Source organism: Benincasa hispida, chromosome 8 (genome assembly GCF_027475165.1).
Source record: "Benincasa hispida cultivar pf3 chromosome 8, pf3_genome.v1.1, whole genome shotgun sequence".
In the NCBI taxonomy this organism is placed as follows: Eukaryota; Viridiplantae; Streptophyta; class Magnoliopsida; order Cucurbitales; family Cucurbitaceae; genus Benincasa; species Benincasa hispida.
In genome coordinates, this window is record NC_143485.1 from 27,101,946 (window position 1) to 27,121,033 (window position 19,088).

The following is a 19,088-nucleotide window of genomic DNA, read 5'->3' on the forward strand; positions in this document are numbered from 1 at the left end:
AGGAAGACACCTCTATTTGTGAACATATGCTTAATATGATGGTCCACTTCAATGTGGCGGAGATGAATGGGTCTCGGACCGATGAGGGCAACCAGGTTAGCATAATCCTATATTCGTTGCTGAATAGCTTCCTACACTTTGTTAGCAATGCGGTTCTTAACAAAGTGGACTATACCCTTACAACTCTCCTCAATGAGTTACAGACATTCCAATCCTTACTAAAAAGTAAGGAGAAATGGGGAGGTGAGGCAAATGTTGCTTCATCTTCAAAGACATTCCATCGAGATTCGACCTAGGGGACTAATTCTACACCTTCTACTTTTAACACTACCAAGTGAAAGAAGAAGAAAGTGGTAAGGGGAAGGGGAAGGCACCTGCTAGCCCATAGCCTATCGCTCAATGGGGTAGGCTCCAGTGTCGGTTGATAAGGAAAAGTGTTTCTACTGCAACCAGGACGGGCACTGGAAGAGGAATTGTCCTCGTTGGTTAAAAGAGAAGAAGGCGGCCAAGGCTAAGGCAAAACAAGGAAAATATGATTTACTAGTTTTGGAAACTTGTTTAGTGGAGAATGATGATTCTGTCTGAATTATTGACTCTAAGGTCACTAATCATGTTTGTTCTTCATTTTAGGAGATTAGAACCTGGCGGTAGCTGGAAGCTGGTGAGATGACGATACGAGTAGGCATCGGGCACATAATCTTAGCTATGACAGTGGGAGGAGTCCAGTTGACTTTACATAAGAAATTTCTAATTTTAGATAATGTTTATGTAGTTCCTGAGTTGAAAAGGAACTTAATTTCTATAAAGTGCTTGATACAGTGTAAATATACTCTACATTTTCAATTGAATAAAGTGTTTATTCATAAAGATGGAGTTGAGATCTGTTCAATATATCTGAAAAATAACTTTTATGTGCTAAGGTCGTTAGCAACGAGTTCTCTTCATGACATAGAGATGTTTAAAACTATTGTAACTCAAAATAAACGACAAAAGGTTTCTCCAAAAAAAAATGCCCAACTTTGGCACCTTCGATTAGGGCACATCAATTTCAATAGGATTGAGAGGTTGGTGAAGAATGGACTTCTAAGTGAATTAGAGGAAAATTCTTTATCGGTGTTCGAATCTTGCCTTGAGGGTAAGATGACTAAAAAACCTTTTCCTGGAAAGGGTTATCAAGCCAAAGAGCCCCTAGAGTTAGTGCATTCTGATCTTTGTGGTCCGATGAATATGCGAGTCAGGGGAGGTTATGAGTATTTCATCACCTTTACTGATGATGACTCTAGGTATGTGTATGTTTATTTGATGCAACAAAAGTCTGATTCCTTTGAAAAGTTCAGAAAGTTCAAGGTTGAAGTTAAAAATGCATTGGATAGATGGATTAAAACACTTCGATCAGATCGAGGTGGAGTGTTTTTGGATTCGGGGTTCCATGACTATTTGATAGAACGTGGAATTATTTTCCAACTCTCAGCATTGGGTACACCTCAGCAGAATGGTGTAGTAGAAAGAAGAAACAGAACCTTGTTGAACATGGTTCGGTCAATGATGAGTTACGCTTCCTTATCAGACTCGTTTTCGGGTTTTGCAGTGGAGACTGCATTGTACATACTCAACTGTGTTCCTTCCAAGAGTGTTGTGAGAACACCTCTGGAGTTGGGGAATGGGCGTAAAGCTATTTTACGTCATTTCCGCATATGGGGTTGCCCAACACATGTGCTTGAGGTTAATCCAAAGAAATTGGAACCACGATCAAGGTTGTGCCTCTTTGTAGGGTACCCCAAAGGTACACGAGGGGGTTACTTTTATGATTTTACGGAAAACAGAGTGTTTATGTCTACGAACGTTACCTTCCTAGAGAATGATCATATTAAGGAGCACAGTCCACGTAGTAAGATCGTGTTACGTGAGCTTTCCAACGAAACTACTAAAACTTCAATAAGAGTTGAAGGGCCTGCTTCATCAACAAGAGTTGTTGATGATAGTTCATCTAGTAGGTCGGTTCCAACTCAAGAGTTGAGAGAACCTTGACATAGTAGGAGAGTTGCGAACCCACCTGTTCTTTATCTAGGTTTCACTGAAATCCTGGCTATGGTAGTCGATGGCAACGTTGAGGATCCGTTATCTTATTACAAGGCAATAGAGGATGTTGATGGGGATGAATGGGTCAAAGCCATGGATCTCGAGATGAAGTCAATGTACTTCAACTCAATGTGGGATCTTGTAGATCAGCCTGATTGGGTAAAACCTATAGGTTGCAGATGAATCTACAAGAGGAAACGAGGTGCCGATGGGAAGCAAACTTTCAAGGCTAGACTGGTGGCAAAGGGTTATACCCAGGTGGAGGGAGTCAACTATAAGGAGACTTTCTCACCTGTTGCCATGTTGAAGTATATCTGCATCCTCTTGTCCATTGCCGCATTTTATGACTATGAGATTTGGCAAATGGATGTCAAGATTGCCTTTCTAAATGGTAATCTTGAGGAGACCATTTATTGGTGTAGCCTACGGGATTCATTGCCCAAGGTTAAGAGCAAAAACTTTGCAAACTGAATCGGTCCATTTATTGGCTGAAACAAACGTCTCGATCTTGGAATATTCAATTTAATACTGCAATCAAATCGTACGACTTTGACCAAAATGTTGATGAGCCTTGTGTTGGGTTTTATGTCCTAAAACTCGTGGTTTATAAACAATGGAACTTATTCTGAAAATTCAATAAGGTGTTATTGAATAGATGTTTTGTTTATTAGAAATCAAATAATCCCAAAAGTCTCTTGACTATTCGATGAGTACTTGAACTTTATATGGAGACATAAAAGTGGATCAAGTTCGAGTAAATAGTCAAAATGTTCTATAGTATAAGAATAAGGTTGGGTGCTTTATTCTGGTAACACTATTAGATGCGGCCTGCTCTGTAGTTGTTACAAAGAGTGGTCAAATGCTACAAACGAAGTGATCCTAATTCGTTCATGTTGGGACATGAGAAGTGGGGTGTCCTTGTGCAAAAGGGTTTGTACAAGATTGAACCACGAAATTAGTCAATCTTACGTTATAACGTTGTTTACTATTTAAGACTGACTATTTCAAAGCTATGACCTAGGTAACTTGATCTTAATCCTGTGCTAACTATGAACTCCTGTTTATTTGGGATTATCTTTAGATTTTCATAGGTGAAGGTTGACTCAATAGCGCTGGCTCAATAACCTCCCATTTCAAGAGTAAAATCAGATAAATAGTTGGGGACATATGGTGCAAGAAGAAATTCACTCCTACCCGTTGTTAGGGATAGTAGAGAGTTGTTCCCTTAATTGCTGATTCTAGGTCTTGAACAAGGGGCCTCAATCTCTCATTCGCCCGAGAGAGACTTGGTTTTGGTGATTGGATCACAAAACAATTATTCATTAGGGGATTAGTGGGACTTAAGGAACAAGAGATAATTTCGAGGGTAAAACAAAGATTCGACCCAGCCGTTATTACAAATAAGCTGTGAAGGGTTAACTTATTAATCATGGTTATATCGAGTGGACATAATATATCTACAGTGAGAGGAGTTCAACTACGGATTTTATTGGAGTGGCCCATTAGTTAACAAATGGGGGTTAGTTCGGTCTAAGGAATTTAGTCAATTAATCTCAGATCATTGGAGCCCATGATCTGTAAATCCACGAGGTCCCCTACTAGCTCGAAAATGGATTAGCTCTAGAGTAGCGTGATAAGTTAATTTGAAACGTTCAAATTAGAATCAAACGAAATTTGAGAATTAATATTTAAATATGATTTTAAAATATGAAGGTGAATTTGTGTAAAATTAATTTAATATTGGATATTAAATTAATTAGAATTGTTTAAATAATTATTTATTAATTTTATTAGAAAATTAATTTATAAAATTAATAATTTTTGATTTTTGAATCAAATGTGATTTTAAAATTTAGATTTGGAAATAGAAAAATACACAATTGAAAAATTGGGATTTTCCATCTTCATCTTCAAGTAGCTCACACTAAACCCACCATCTTTAGCATCAATTACTCCAAGCATGAGCTCATCACATGCAACCATTTTCTTTTCATGATAGTCTGCAATATATTGAAGAGATTGGAGTGAATTTGAAGAAATGCAATCATAAGATTTTTTCTGAAAACTTTAATTGAAGAAGGAGTTCTTCATTTGGGTTCCTGGTGTGAACATTCTCCAAGTTCCCTTGATTTCAGCTTATTTTGAGTCCCACAACTCAATCTAAAGCACCAAGAGAATAGTAGAGAAGATCTTGTGGTGGTCTGCACAAAGATTTGGAGAGATTTACAGCTGGAAATTGAAATTTCAAGAGTTCTTCAAAGGTATGACTTGAAACCCATTAATTTTTGTAATAGCATGCTTTCGTTTCTGCCAAAATTAATGAATTAGAGTGCTTATCGATCCTCGTCACTTCCACTGCATGCTGATACGATCCAACATCTTGTGTTTACAAGAAAATCATCAATAGTTTAGTAGTTTTCCTAGTGTTGTATGTAGACAATATCCTACTCATTGGGAATGATGTAGGACTATTAACTGCAGTTAAGAACTGGCTAGCGACCCAATTCCAAATGAAAGATTTGGGAGAGGCTTAGTTTGTGTTGGTATTCAGATCATTCGGGATCGGAAGAACAAAGTGCTAGCGCTGTCTTTGTACATTAATGAGATGTTGCTCAAGTACTCGATGCAGAACTCCAAAAGGGGTCTACTTCTGTTTAGGCATGGAGTTACATCGTCTAAGGAAATGTGTCCTAAGACGCCTCAAGAGGTTGAGGAGATGAGACGGGTCCCATATGCATCTGCCATTGGCAATTTGATGTATGCAATGCTCTATACTAGATCAGACATCTGCTATGCTGTGTGAATAGTCAGTAGGTATCATTCTAATCCTAGACAGGGTCACTAGGCCGCAATCAAGAACATCCTCAAGTATCTTCAGAGAACGAGGGACTACATACTTGTGTATGAAACTAGGGATTTTTTCCTTATTGGATATACGGATTCTAACTTTCAGACTGATAAGAACTCTAGGAAGTCCACTTTAGAGTCATTTTTCACTCTTAACGGAGGAGCAGTAGTGTGGCGAAGCACTAAGCAGTGCATCACCGACTCCATGATGGAGGTCGAGTATGTAACGGCTTGTGAAGCTGCTAAGGAGGTCGTTTGGCTCAGAAAGTTTTTGACTAATCTGAAAGTTGATCAAGACATGTCTAGGCCCATCACCCTCTATTATGACAATATGGTGCTATGGCAAACTCCAAGGAGCCCAGGAGTCACAAGCATGGCAAACATATAGATAGGAAGTATCATCTCATCCGCGAGATAGTGCATCAAGGGGTCGTGATAGTCACGAAGATCGCTTCGGATTACAACCTTGCTGACTCATTTATGAAGGCTCTCATGGCTACAGTTTTGGTCACCTTCAGAGAATGGATTTACGGGACCGCCCGCAGCTGGACTAGGGCAAGTGGGAGATTTTTCTGTACTAGGCCTTAGTGCCCTAGTTTATTATGTTGTACTAGTTGTTTGTATACCCCACTTGCTTTAGGACAAGTGCAAGATTGTTGGGGATGATGCCTTAAACTCTCATTGAGTTCGGTAGTTTGTAAACACTGTATGATCAAACGCTTGTGATCTAATAATATATGATATTTTTTTCACTATTGTCTATGGAACATTGGATGTTTTAATTGCTTTACCACAAACTAATAAACTAAGATTCTCGGATATCATTGTAACTTAAACATGTATGTGGAGACATACAGGTGGATCATGTCTTAAGTGATAACCAAAATGGTCTATAGTATATGGATATAAGAGGGAAACCTTATCCTAGTAACGCTACGGATGCGTCCTGCTTTGGAGAATAGTTATAAGTATTGTGGCTTGCTACAGATGGTATGATCCTGATCATTAATATAGAGACATGCGAGCGGGGGCGTCTTATACAGCCGTTTGAATAAGACCGAACCATAAAGTGTTATAGTCTCATTATACAACACCGTTCATGACAAAGACTTCCCTTCATTAGGATGGCCATAGGTAACATGACCTCAATTCTAACTGAGTTGGGAACTCCTGCCTTTGAGGGTGGTTCTTTGATTTGCATGAGTGCGAATGGCCAGATCGCCAACTCAAACCTACCACTTTGGGGATTTTTCTGACTTAAGAGTTGGGAACTTAGTTATACAAGATGGAATTCATTCATTCCCTGAAGCAATGGTAAATAGATAGATTACTCCCTTAAGGTCTGATTCCGAGGCTTGAACGATGTGGCGCCACATACCTTCTCATGGCCCAAAAGGTGTCCACACATAGTAGAACTATGTTGTATTGTTCATTAGAGTGATTAGTGGCACTTAAGTAGTTAGATGAAACTACAGGAAAAAAATGGTAAATTGACCCAGCAGTACTTACGAGCATTTGTGAAGGGTTATCGAACTGTTGATTGGTTATATCTGATGGACACATAAATATATATGTGGTGAGAAGAGTGTAGCGGTCGATCTTTAGTGGAATGTCTGGCAGTTAACGGATGGTGGATTTCGTGGCTAAAGATTTTAGTCAGCTATTCATATACCATTGGAGCTTCGAGCCATAGGTCCATAAGGTCCCCTTGGTAGCTCAATAGATTTAAGTTGAGAATCAGTTTTTGGGTCAGTTTGAAGTGTTCGAATTGACAAGAGGAAGTTTGATTATATATGATATGATTGAACTGGTCAATTATATATGATATGGTTGACATGATGTATAAGAAACATTAATTAGAGAAAAAGGATATAAACATGATTTATATCTAGTGGAGGAGAAAAGGACTGTGGTTCATATATTGCATATGATGTGATATTAAATCATAGGTTATAAATATAATATGATTATATTTATTCTTTTAATTAAACAATTATGGGATAATTGTTGGTAGTTTTTTCTTCGTAACCGAATGAGATAGTGGGAGGTTGCAATCAGTTCTCGTAATTGAATGATAAAATGAAAATGGTTTTCATTTTGCAAGTGATCAGATATTCGCTCCCCAAATTAGTACACTGCCCATCGCCTAGCAAACCGAGAGCATACCCAACTCAAAGTTTACTAAGCGATTGTACACGCGCACTTTTCCTAAACGATCGCATAGTCTTACCTAAACGATAGTTTAGCTTTTTCTAAGTGATCGCGCACTCTAGCATTTTATTAAATGATTGTTTATACGATTAGGCCCTATTTACTACACGGTCATGCACCTTTTACTAAACGATCAAGCAGTCGTCTATACGATAGACTTCAGATATCTTCCACTTGCTTGTCCGTGGTAAATGATCGTTCCTTCCTCCTTCCCTCTACCAGATCCAACAGAGCCCACACATCTTGGATTCTCACTCCGAGAATACTGAGGTTTCTGAGTGCTTGTGTCCTTCATCGGTACCTGTTCGTGAGAAGTCTGTTCGTGGGTAGACGACAGCGAGATTTGGTGGACGATAGCCTTGGCGTTCTCAGCGACATCGAGAGTTGTTGTTCCTTGACGAGAGCGAGGTCAAAAAAGAGTTCTTCAACTGGTATGTCTGTCCTCTTTTTGTTGTTTAAGGTTTAAAGCATGCTGTAATATTTTGTTAAATGCATAACTTGTATGTTTGATTGTGAATGCGGTATTTCTGTCCCAATGAGTTTGAAACGATCTTGCTTTCGCTCAGAGGTACTCTTTGATAAGAGTTCCTTCAATTATATCATATATAATTAAAATTAATTAATTATATCATATATAATTTGAATTAATTATTACAATTCAAATTAACCCAAAAACTGATTCTCATTAAATCTCGTTGAGCTACTGAGGGGACTTGATGGACCTGTAGCTTGAAGCTCCAACGATACATGAATAATTAATTAAACTCTTTAATTAAATTATTCATCATCCGTTAACTGTCAGACACTCTACTAAAGACCGACAGCTGCATTCTTCGCACTACAGATATATTTCTGTATCTATTGGATATAACCAATCAACAATACATGACCCTTCACAAATTTCTCGTAAGTGCAACTGGTCCAAAATTACCGTTTTGTCCCAGTAGTTACATCTAACTCTTTAAGTACCATTAATCCCTCTAATTAACAATAAATCATAGTTCAACTATGACCAAACCCCTCTCGGGCTTGGAGAGGGTGTAGTGTTGCATTGTGCAAGCTTTGGAATCAACCCTTAAGGGAGCAGTTTATCTACTTGCCCCGACATTAGGGAAGAAGTGAATTCCTTTTTATGTAGTTGTGTTCCCAACTCCCCAATCAAACGAATCCCCAAAATAGTAGGCTTGTTGAGTCAGCAGTCTGGCCACTCTCACCCATACGAATTAAAAGACCGCCCTTATAAGTAGGAGTTCACAACTCACTCAGCATTTAGATCATGTTATCTATAGTCATCCTGATGAAATGTAAGTCTCTATTATGAACAACGTTATATAATGAGACTAAACATTTCGTGGTCTGATCTTATACAAACTCCTTTGTATAGTATATCCCCGCTCACATGTCCCCATGTGAATGATCAGGATCAGATCATTTGTAACACTTTACAATAATTGTAACACCTACAAAGCAGGTCATACTTGCAGTGTCACCAGGATAAGGTATCTAGCCTTATGCATCTACTACAGAACATTTAGGTTATCACTTAAACATGATCCACCTATATGTCTCTATATACATTTTTAAGCTATAGGATAACCCTGGATTTTAGTTTATTGGTTCATGGTTAATGCAACTAAATTTTGAAATAAAACCTCACATATTTTATCACAAAAATAAAATGTTTGTACATTACAATTACAAACTATGGGATGCTACGAGATTTAGGGCATCAACCCCAACATGTATTATATGTAGGATAATTAATGTCTGAAAATTAAATATGTGTAATTGCATTACCAACTTTACACATTGAAACTAAAATTAAATAATTATTTAATTTTTATTATTTAAGTGTAAGATAACAATTATTCTAATCATAAATCCAATTTAATATTATTTAATATATTATTATATTGATTCATTTTTATTTAATCAATCAAAATAAAAAAAAAATGAATATTTTTAAATTAAAAATTATTAAAAGTAATATTCACAATTTAATAAATTAATTTAATTACTTTAGTAATTAAAATAATAAAAATATGATTATTTAATAAAAAAATTTTATTAAATAGTTAAGATAATATATAAATATTAATTAAAAATGTATTAGTCAAAATTTATTAATTCTAAATGATATACTTATACTCAATAATTAATTAAAAATAATTAATAATTATTTGATATTAATTCATTAATTTATTTAGTTATACTTTTAATGTTCAACTCTTAGGTATGAAAATTTCATCTATATGAAAAGTATTTGAAAAAACATGACAAAACATGTGAAACAAACAAAGATATTAAATGTTTATCTAAAAATCTATGACAAAACCTGTCAAACAAATAAGTGTCTTAGACATATATTATTCTTCCTCGTCTTCATATGAACTTTCAATAGTGATGATACATTAGATAGATGTAAAGACAACATTCCTCAATGGTGACTTGGAAGATAAAATGTATTAGACACATTCTGAAGGTTTTATTATTGCTAGTCAATAAAAACAAGGTATATAAGCTTATAAAATCTCTTTATGGTCTTAAACAAGCCTCTTTAGGAAATAATGATTTTAAAGTGAATTGTTCTGTAACATATGTTTACTCAAAGTGTTTGAAGTTAATTGTATGATTATTTGTTGTATGTTGATAACATGCTTATCTTTAGGACAAACATAAATGTAATTAATGATACTAAGTTATTTCTATCCTCATGATTTGAAATGAAAGATTTAGGTTTGATTGATGTGCTACTTGGTGTTACAATAAGGGAAAACTAAAAACGGATTTTCTTTATGCCAGTCACACTACGTAAAAAAACTGTTAAAGAGATTTGATTGTTTTGAAGATACTCTTGTAAGAATACCTTTTGATGCTAATATAAGTGTTGTATAAGTGTTAATAAGAAAAAGGTTGAAAATGTTTCTCAATCCGAATATGCAAAAATTATTGGTATCGTTATATTTTTAATGAACTATACTAGACCTAATATTGCATATGTCGTGAGTAGATTGAGCAGATATACAATGATGATATTTCTAAACCAATCAAATTTATTGAACGGGATGGTAAGAATCACCAAATTATTACTTGGCTAGATAACACATCTATCCCTACTATTCATGTTCAATTTAATGACTTTGATAATGCTAAGAGTTTATGGGACTTGTTGTTTACGTGATTTCAATTTATCGGACTAGCTCATTACTACAAAATTGTACAATACCCTTATTAGCCTCAACCAGATATTAGCTAACTAGTCAATGAGTATCTAGCAGCTCTTCAACTCATTTGGACCCAGATGGATTGGACTAAAATTAGAAAATACCATCTTTGTCTTATTAAGGTCCTTATGAGGCTTCACCGAGAATATGAATTTGTTCATGTTGTCTTATTACACCAAGTCCTTTACCCAAATTGGATGCAACGATTCATAAAATTTTGTTTGAGAAACGACTTGACATAATCTAAAGTTATTCTCATAGGCACTCATCTACACAGTACTTTGGAGCTATCTTTTGTTAAAAAAACTATAAGCTTTCTAGCCATAAATTGGCCAATGTCCTAAAATAGAATGCAGACACTGTCACAAGTGTGGTCATATTCTGGACAATTGTTCCACGTGACCATCTCGACGTCCAAGTCACCCTACAAAATCAAGGAATTTTATTAGAATTGGTTCCTCCTCTATTGTTGTTGCCACCTCCTCTTATAACCCTCTCTCCTCCCATTATACAAATAAATGATCTTTAGGACTTATTAAAATAGGTGACCTCATCCAATTCTTCTACTCTTGCCACCTCACCAGGTAATCGATTGCTTCTTGTTTTCACTTGTTGTAATCATATAACATCTCACACTTCTCTCATGACTGCATCTACTTCTACAAAATCACTTCCTCCCATTTATGCTACTAATGGCAATTGTATGATCATCTCTCATGTTAGCATAATTAAAACTCCCACATTCTGCCTTCCCAATACTTATCATGTTCTAATTATACCTTTAATCTTGCATCTATTGGACAATTATGTAATCTTGGCTTAACTCTTTCTTTCTCTCCTAATGGTCGTCAGGTCAAGATCCGCAAATGGGACAAACAGTTGGCATGGGTCACAAAGTAGGAAGATTGTTGAGCTCACATCACTTCAGCTCCCTGCCTATTCATCCATCTCTACCTTTGTCACTGTCTCTACTATATTTGGTCATGCTTTTTCTAAAAAAAAATTCATCATTTAATTTCTGTCAGAAATTTAAATAATGTTACCAAGTTTTTTCCATTTGATTATTTGAATTGCAAACTTACAAAACAACCCGCATTATCTTTCTTTCAGTCATCCTTTAATATGTGACTAATCTTTGGATTTCATTCACTCTCACATTTGGGTCCTGTCCTTAATACTTCTATAAATAGTTACCATTATTTTGTTTTGTTCATTGATGATTACTCTCATTTTACACGGATATAGTTCCTCAAAGACCGTTCTGCCATACCTTATATTTATATTGGTTTTGCTAATATGGTTACACTCAATTTTCCCATACCATTTAAATCCTCTGCATAGATATGCTAAGAAGTATAAGGTCTTCAGTTTCCTTTCTCTTCACCCAGTAGAGCATTCTCATTCGCTCATGTCCCCATACCTCTCAGCAAAATGGGTGAACATAACTCCTTTATGGATTTTGTTGTTACATTTTAAAATATTTTATAAGTTTTGCTAAATTGAAGTTTTACTTTGGAGAAATAATGAGAAAGCTTTAATTCTTAACAAGAAAAATGTATTTGGTTAAATGTTAAACAAATTCATATTTTTTTATATAGTAAATTATAGATCTATAATTTTACTATAAATAGATTTCTCTCTTTGCTCTAGAAAACATACCAACCAAGACTCAATATATCTTTCTCTCATTAGCTTTTTTAAGAGAGATTGACCAAAAGGAAGGGTGTTTTAGTTATGGAGCTTTGAGCTCAACGTATCAGTTGAGTTGTTGTATCCTAGAGGGGATATGTCAGAGAATATCTATTGCACCGATGGTTGATATAAAGAAATCCAACACACACCACATAGAGCTTGAATCTCCTTAAAGAGAGTGAGATATTCGTATCTCAACCTAATTATTTACGTGTTTATTTCTCAATATTCACTCCATTTTCCTCTGTTATTTGTATTTCCCCCATCAATTTTAAGGAGATTCAAAGATGGAGTCTACTATTGAGAAACTAAATGAGAATGTCTAAGATCTTAACAAGTCATTTCAATTTAAGGGAGCACATTGAGGTGGAAAGGGAAAGTGATGTTCTATCTTAATCTTCTCAAAGTGGCCTTTGTCCTCACAGAAAAAAAATCCAAAGAAGATTGATACTGAAAGCATGAACTTTGAAGAGTTCATGGGACACCGAGAGAAAATTGATAAATATGAGAAAGATGAGTACAAATGTCGATATTATCTTTTAAATTGTCTTATCGATCATTTTTATGATTATTATGATACTACATTCACATCTGCCAAGAAAATATGTAAAGCTTTGCATAGTGAATATGATATTGAAGAAGTAGGCGCAAAAAAATATGTTGCAAGTCGCTTCTTTCGCTTTCAAATTATGGATGAAAAATATAATAGAGCAAGCACAAGACTTTCAAATGATAGTGACTGAAGTAGCATCTAAATGGATTAAGATTGGAGACAATCTTATTGTTGTCGGCATAATTGATAAACTTCCACTGTCAAGGAGAGAGTTTCAAAAAAGTATGCATCATAAGTAAAAGAAAATTGCTCTAGAAGTATTAATTACTTACATTTATATGGAAGAAGAGTCAAGGGGACAATATGCTTTGATTCAAGAAGGAAATGAAAATCACATAAAAGTAAACCTAATCTCTTCTATTGATAAATTATGTGGTTAGATTCCTAACAATAGTCATTTAAAGCTAAAGAAGAATAATATAAAAAAAAAAATAATAAATCTCAAATTTCTAATAAAATATATCCAAACCAAGTGAATAAGAACCAAGCACTTACTCAACACTACAAACCAATTTGTTTTGTTTGTAGCAAAAGTGGGCATATTGCTCCAGTTTACAAACTTTAGAAACATAGGCCAATGTTAAGAGCCATTTGTGGCTATGATAAGTGATATATGTATGATTCAAAGTGTTGAAGGATGGTGGATTGACTCTAGAGCCAATAGACATGTCTGTTATGACAAAAATTGGTTCAAAGTTTATACTCCTTTTAAGGAGCCTAAAATAATAGTGTTTGGTGATTCTCATACCACCCAAATTTTGGAAAATGGTGAGGTTAAATTAAAATTCATCTCTAGAAGTGTTCTAACTTTGAAAGATGTGCTTTACACACCCTCCATGAGGAAGAACTTAATGTCAAATTATCGTCTTAATAAAGTTGGCTTTAAACATAATAGGGAATCTTATCAGTATGTGATAACAAAAAAGAAATTTGTTTTGGGAAAGATTATGCCTCTGATGGCATGCTCAAATTAAACATTGAGAATATCAAGCATCTACCAATTCAGTTTATCTCTTCTTTAAACTTTTGGCATGCAAGTTTATGTCATATAAATAGTAAATATGTGGGGATAATAAGTAGCCTTGATTAATTCCTAGCTTAAATAATAATTTTGAGAAATGTGAAACATGCAGTAAAGTTAAGATCACAAAAAGACTTTATAAAAGTGTTGAAAGAAATACTAAATTACTAAAATTAATTCATATAGATATGTGTGAATTTGAAGGAATTTTAACTAGAGGAGGAAATAGATACATTATCAATTTTATTAATGATTTCTCAACATATACTTACGTTTATTTATTGAAAAATAAAAGTGATGCTTTTGAGAATTTTAAAAAATTTCTACTCAAAGTTGAAAATCATGGTGGAAAAATAAAAATAATTAGAAGTGATAGAGGTCGAGAATATGAATCATTTGAATTCAATTCATATATTGAATCATTAGGAATAATTTATGAGACTATTCCTCCATATTCACCTACTTCAAATGGAGTAGTAGAGAAGAAAAATAGAATCTTAATTGACTTGACGAATGTTATGCTACTAGAATCAAACGCATCTTTTAATCCTTGGGGTGAAGCGCTTTTGATTACTTGCCATGTGCTGAATAGAGTGTCATATTATTAGACAAATATTACATCTTTTCAATTATGGAAATGATATAAGCCAAGTTTGAGGTATTTAAAAGTTTGGAGATTTTTAGCTTTTGTAAGATTGACAGATCCTAAAAAACCAAAATTAGGATTTAAAGCTAACACTTTTTTTTTTTTTTTTTTTTTGGATAAGCAATTAATAGTAAAGCCTATAGATTTTTTGATATTGAACATAATGTGATTATTGAATCAAATAATGCGATTTTTTTTTAAAAAAAATCCTTTCAAGTCAAGAAATAGATGGAGTCAAAGCAGTAAACAAATTTCTAAGTTTGGTTCATCGACTCCTAGTGGTAATAATGACAATAAATCTCCAGTTTAATTGAGAAAGAATAAAGGATCAAGAATTATGAAAGATTTTGGTCCTGATTTTTATGTTTATAATGTTCAGAAACACCAATTTCTTTGCAACAAGCTTTAACATCACCATATGCAACATTTTGGAAAGAGACTATAAATGATGAGATGGAATCATTAATTTCTAATAAAACTTGGAAATCAGTTGATTTATCACTGGGTTGTAAGACTATTGAGTGTAAATGGGTCCTGAGAAAAAAAAAAGTTAAAATCGGGTGGTAGTATAGACAAGTATAAAGCTAGACTTGTTGCAAAAGGCTTTAAATAAAAATAAGATTTAGACTTCTTTAGTACCTTTTTTCAGGTTACAAGAATCACATTATTAGATTATTAATTGCAATTACTGTAATTTTTTTATATAAATGTTCATCAAATGGATGTGAAAACAGCTTTTCTAAATGGTGATTTAGAAAAAGAAATTTATATGGACCAACTTGAAAGTTATATAGAGTCTGGACAAGAGAACACAACATGCAAGCTTGCTAAATCCCTATGGCTTAAAGCAAGCTCCAAAGTAGTGGCATGAAAACTGATTCTTGTATGTAAAATAATGATTATAAACCAAATGAATGTGCAAGTGCATCTATCATAAATCATGGAAAGATTTTGATCATGTTATTATTAGCTATATGTTAATGATTTACTTATCTTTGGCTCAAATAATCTTGCTATAAATGTAAAAAAAAATGTTAGCAGTCATTTTGATATGAAAGATCTTGGTGAGGATAATTTTTTCTAGGTATGAAAATAACAAAAAAATCAGATGTATTTTTTTTTATGACCGATCACATTATGTCAAGAAAATAATCATGAAACATAATTACTTTGATTGTAAACATGTGTCTACTCTATTTGATTCAAGTGTTCAATTATCTTCCATTGAAAATAAAAGTGATGTAATTAATCAAAAGGAGTATGCTAGTGTGATTGGCAGCCTACATTATACAACCAATTGTAATAGACCTGACATTGCATATGCAATAGGAGTTCTTAGTAGATTTACAAGTAAGCCAAGTAAAAAGTATTGACATGTCATTGATCGTGTTATAAAATATTTATTGGGAACAGAAGAACATTACTCTATAAAAAAAATATCCTGTTGTAATTGAAGGATTTCTGATACTGATTAGAATACATTGTCAGGTGATCTCTATCTACTACAAAGTATATTTTTTACCTTGGAAGGTAGTGCTATTTGTTGGAAACATAAAAAACAAACAATTATTGCTAACTCCACTATGGAAGCAAAGCTTACAGCTTTAACTTCAGCTAGTTGGCTAAAAGATTTATTATATGAAATTTCAATATGGGAGAAACTAGTACATCCAATCTTGATAAATTGTGATAGCACTGTCACGATTAATAGAGTAAAAATTCATTTTTTGATGGTAAATCTAACCTATAAGATCTTATTTGAGCAATAGGAACATTAATGTGAATTACATTAAATCTTGTGATAATCTTACAGATCCAATATAAAGGTCCTAACTAGAGAAAGGGTCTAGAACACATCGAAGGGGATGGGGTTGACGTCCTCATAATTATCATGAGCCATATATAAGGATACTTACCTAGTGATAAGAGATCCTGAGAACTAGGTTCAAAGGGAAAATGAATTATAAGGTGACCAAGAAATGCACTATCTTTATATATTGATCCATCCCTATGATGTGAGTGTATTATCCATGGAGGATTGAGTTTTTTCAATAAACTCTTAATAAAATTTTAGCCCTTATGAGTGGGGTGAGTTATGTTACAAGAGCACTCTTGAAAAATTATATATATATATATGATTGTAAGAGCAAAGTCGTTCTCTATCAGAATACGGGGCTTATTCTCAAATACATTCATGAAATATTGGGATCAGCACAAGGCCTTAAAGTGTTAATCAATAAAGCTTATGTTAACACTTGGAGAATTATGTGTGGATAATAAGTCTTCTATTTCCTCTTTAATGTCATAGTTCAAGTCAAAGACTACTACTAACATTGAAATAGAGATTATTATTTTACTAGTAAATGTTCAATGCAGAGTTACACCTTTGTGATACATAATTATTGTTCTTTTGACCAATTTTATTTTGATACTTATTTTAAATATTAAAAAATGTGAGAAGGAATGTTTTTACATTTTTAAATATTTGATAATGCTAAAAGAAGGGTGTTTTAGTTATGGACTTTAAGCTCAACCTTTCAGTGTAGAGTGGTTTGAGATACAAAATGTATCAATTGGGTTGTATCATAAAGGGGATAGACCAGATAATATCTATTGCACCAGTAGTTGATATAAAGAAATCCAATACACATCGCAGAGGGCTTGAATCTCCTTAAAGAGAGAGAGATGTTTGCATCTTAACTTAATTGTTTACGTGTCTATTTCTCAATATTTACTCCATATTCCCCTGTTACTTGTAATTTCCCCGTCAGATTTTGTTCACACCTAACTCCCTTCTATTGGAGTTGATGCCTTAAATCTCATAGGGTTCCATAGTTTGTAAATATTGTATGTACAAACACTTATGTAATTAATAATATATGATATTTTTGTTCACTTTGTCTCTAAAATATGTGATATTTTAGTTGCATTAACCACAAACTAATAAACTAACATCCAAGGTTATTGTTGTAACTTAAACATGTATGTGGAGAAATACGAGTGGATCATGTTTAAGTGATAACCTAAATGATCTGTAGTATATGGATAAGGTTGGGTATCTTATCCTGGTGACACTACAAGTATGGCTCGCTTTGTAGGTGTTACAATTGTTGTAAAGTGCTACAAATGATCTGATCTTGATCATTCATGTATTAGACATGCGAGTAGAGATATTCTATACAAAAGGAGTTTATATAAGACCGGACCACGAAATGTTTAATCTCATTATATAACACCGTTCATAATAGAGACTTTCATTTCACTAGGATGACCATAGGTAACATGTCCTTAATCCTGAGTGAGTCATGAACTCCTACCAATGAGGGCGGTCCTTTGATTTGTATGGGTGAGAGTGGCTAGATCGCCAACTCAACAAGCCTACCATTTTGGGGATTCGTCTGATTGGGGAGTTGGGAACTCAGCTACACAAGATGGAATTCACTCCTTCCCCAAAGCAAGTAGATAAAGCCTTCCTTAAGGGCTGATTTTGGGTCTTGAACAATATGACGCCACACTGTCTCCTGACTCGAGAGAAGTTTAGTCATAGTGGGGCTATGATCTATTGTTGATTAGAGGGATCAGTGGTACTTAAAAAGTTAGATGTAACTACAAGGGAAAAACGGTCATTTGGCCTAGCTATACTTACAAGCAATTTATGAATGGTCATCATACTATTGATTGGTTATATCCAATGGACACAGAACTATATCTGTAGTGCAAAGAGTGTAGTGGTCGGTCTTTAGTGGAGTGTTCGATAGTTAATAGATGGTGGATAATGTAATTAAAGAGTTTAATTAATTATTCATGTATCGTTGGAGCTTTAAGCTATAGGTCCATAAGATCCCTTTGGTAGCTCAAAAGGATTTAGTTGAGAATTAGTTTTTTGAGTTAATTTGAATTGTTCAAATTAATAATAGGGAAATTAATTATATATGATATAATTAAATTAATTAAATTATATATGATATTGTTATAATATATTTGATACATTATAGTTTCTTTGGAGGAAATAAATATTTGAATGAGATTCAAATATATTTTCTATGAATGTGATTCATAGTTGTTAAATTTAATATAATATGATTTATATTAAATGCCATAAAATAGAGAAAAGAAACTATAGTTTATATTGTATATGATACAATATTAACTATAGGTTATGTGTTATATTTGATATAACATATAGTTTAATATAAATATAATATGATAAGTTAGTTATCATATTTATTTATATTATTTATTATTTTGAATAATAAATTCCTATTTTCTCTCCAACCACCTTAATGGGTGGTTAGTCGGTTTTGTGGCAAAAATGAATAAAAGAAATTAGTCTCTTTTCTTCCTGACTAAAAGAGACTTACGTGAAACACTACACAATTGAAAAATTGTCTATACGATAGAAATTTGCAGAATCCTTCTGTTCTTCAATCTTCTTCTTCCTCCAAACTCAAATAAACCCGCGATGGTTCTAATCGTCACTCTTGGCTATGTTGTTTTTCTTGGATCAATTTCTATCTCTTGGTCTACTAGAAAGCAATCGACAGTGTCATACTCTTCCACTAAAGCCGAATTAATGAGTTCACAACCATCTTAAGTTTGAGGGGGTGTATTAGAGAGACTAGTTTTTTGTAACTATTTTATGTAACTATATTCCTAAAGTTTAGTTTATATTTTCCTATTATTTATAAACTTCTCTTTTTAAATCTTTCACTCATCCATCTATATAAATGGGTCACATTGTATCACACAAATCAT